The following is a 3,227-nucleotide window of genomic DNA, read 5'->3' on the forward strand; positions in this document are numbered from 1 at the left end:
TTTCGGGAGTACTTGCTTCTACGGGCCTTCCTGAACGTGGTTCGTCACTTATTGATGTACGACCACGCTTAAATTCATTTATCCAGTTATAAACCGTTGCTAGGGCAGGGGCAGATGTGCCATGAACTGTCCAATTCATTTTTTATCTCACATGGAGTTAAAACCTTTAAATGAAAATGTTTGATTACCGCTCTGAACTCGTTTTTTTTCATTTTTCTTAACGAACAATTTTTTTTTCAATTGCTTATAAAAACACGTAAACTCAGAAGATGTGGACTGTGACTGCACCATATATCTAGTCGGGAGTGGTGCTGACTGAAAACAGATGATTTGGAGCGATTCGCGCGCCATCTGTTGGTCATTCTAAGGACTTATTGAACTACCCTCGTATTAGACCCAAAACCCTCAATATCTATACTTGCATTCTATTGTTTTTATATTCCTCCTCTTGTTTTAATGGCATTATTCATATAATTATATAAATTATACAAGCATTATCATTGCTTGCGTGATACCAACTGACAGTTGTCATAACCAAACTAAACCTATAAACACACTCGATACTCCATAGCAGACGACAAATTCTAATTTTATATATTCACTGAAGGCGCGCTCTAATCTGGGAAGGCAGAAAACTCCGAGGACAGGCGATTTCGAACTGGCCCCAGTCGACATACATGGAGTGCGGTCTTCTTTTAGTGCTTGGTGTCAGAGGGTTCAATTAAACTAAATTCTTCGTTCACATAAAGTAAAATTAGATTATTACCATTATGGATTTTAAATTCACTACGATTGGCGCGACCGAATATATAGTATACAGAGAGTCCAGGGACAATGTGTCAGACTAGTGTACTGCACACTGAATGGCTCCGCCATTTTAAGTTCTCTTCCTCGCATATATAGATATACTTGTATAGCTTAGTAGCGGAGGCGTGTAGTGTGCAGCATCCATTGATGTGTGCAGTATTCATTAAGATTGTTTTTTATGCACTTAAAATATATGTGACGTGCGTCGAAATAGGGGGCTTATTCTAAAAAAATCTAAATCGAGATTTTTACACCTTTCGATAGTTTTTGAGCTGCTCTTTTTAATGGAATCATACAAAAAATCCGAGCGTTATTGTTGCGAATGATTAAGTTGTTAGTTAACCGAGAAATTGGGCTTTCGCTCGAGATTTTGTTAAATACCTCCCACCACTCACCACTACATCTCCGCGTCTCATCTAAACCCCTTCCGCGAGCCGCTAAAAGCGTGAGAATTTATTGGTAAGTGGAGAAGGAAGAATTCGAGAGTCTGCCCTCTCTCCTAAAAGTCGCGTCAATCGGGTCGACTTCAAGCGCACCCGCTGAAAAATCTCACTTTTCAGACCAAAACCCCCTTTCTTCGGCGCACGTCACACATGAAGAAAAGTCAAGCACCCTGAGAACACGGAGTGATCCAAGGACTACCGCCTTCTGCATTTTTCCCGTAAGTGTTTTAGCATATTGTTGACATGCAGGGATGCTTTTCAGACTATTACCGAATGAAATCTTGGCACCTCCAAGAGCGCCGATGTTAAGCACGATTAGTTTAACAGAATATTCCGGGAAAAAATTGCAACTCCCTTATAAGGTCTTTATACCTCTCGTTCCTTTCGTTCTCCTTGGCTATGAGGTTTCAATCAGCTGGTGTCGAAAATTCGCTAACAAACATGGTTTGCCTTTCGAAGTCATGAAGAACTATGTCTGGCCTCGAGTGTGCAACAGAAACAAAGGACAATGCCGTAAGAGGGACAGAGATGGTAATAAAGCACTCTTAGTGTCGCATTGTGCCTTTGGGCGTGTTCATGACACGCTCTGCAGCTATCATCGGGAATGTCTTGGCTCAAAATGTGGCGAAGGTATGTTCAGGTGGAAATGACACCGCCTTGGCATGCCAAAATGAAAACCTCCGTACCAGACTTCAATCCGTGCGATTTACGGAAAGCAAACGTTAACTAACATGTTCGTTGCAGATACGTTTGTATCTGCTTCGGAGAGTATCCTTTATAGATGTCACATCCTGAATGCGGCTTTGTGGCACGCCCATGGATGTATAAGTCTCTCCATCTCAAAGGTGTCGTATAGCACTTCTACCAACGAGCACATAAACTTCAGGAATGCCATTAAGTAAAACACATGAGTGACCTTTTACTTTCGAACTGCAGGTTTGCCGCACAAGTACCCGTCGGAACAGCGAAGTGCTAGAGATAGTGGCAATAATGAAAGGCAAAAGAGGAGTGGGCTCATGGTGTCGCCTTGAAAGATACCTCTCTGAAAGGTGACCTAGTTGTTACACGATTTTTTCCAGATAAGATAGTAAATCTGGTTTTCCAAAGCGGCATCAATCTCTCTATGCTTCTAACGATTTGCGGATGAATCTTTAAGCGTTCCAAAAGACAGATGATAAGTCTATGGGGAGTCGAATCCGCTTGGGGGTTAATTCCTTCGGGAACACCCCTGAAAAATTATCCGCGACTGCCTATTTATTTTTGTGACCATATTCAGCAGAAACCCTTGGTACAGGGACCCTCTATCCGCAACCCGAGGACGCCTTCTGTGGCTTTGTCATAGATCCCTCGGTTTGATTCTAGAGGAATCAAAACCGAATCCAATGACGCGCGCCGAAGAAAAGGGGCTTACTCTAATAAAATCGAAATCAAGGTTTTTACACATTTCGATCGTTTTTAAGCTGCTGTTTTTAATTAAACCATCGGCAAAAATATCCGAGCGTTATTGTTGCTAATAATTGAGTTGTTAGGTACCCGAGTAATAGGGCTTTAGCTCGAGGGCTCGAGATTCTGTGAACATCTCCCACCACTCACTATGATATCTACGCGTCTCATCTATACCCCGTCCGTGAGCCGCGTCTATGACCTATCTCCTTCCTTTAGAATGTAGCGGTAAGTGGAGAGAGAAGATTTCGTGTGTCTTCCCTCTCTCCTAAAAGTCTCGGGTTGCGGATAGAGGGTCCCTGTACCAAGGGTTTCTGCTGAATATGGTTACAAAAATAAATAGGCAGTCGCGGACAATTGTCCAGGGGTGGTCCCGAAGGAATTAACCTCCAAGCGGAGGTGTGAATACCGTGCCGAAAGCTGAATGGCACTTGGGTGAGGTGTCTAGAACGGTGACTCTGGGATACCAGGCGACCTTTCAGAGTAAGCAGCCTTATCCTTGCATGCGGGGCTCTACAAGGATGGACGAACCCC

Source organism: Belonocnema kinseyi, chromosome 9 (assembly GCF_010883055.1).
Source record: "Belonocnema kinseyi isolate 2016_QV_RU_SX_M_011 chromosome 9, B_treatae_v1, whole genome shotgun sequence".
Classification (NCBI taxonomy): Eukaryota; Metazoa; Arthropoda; class Insecta; order Hymenoptera; family Cynipidae; genus Belonocnema; species Belonocnema kinseyi.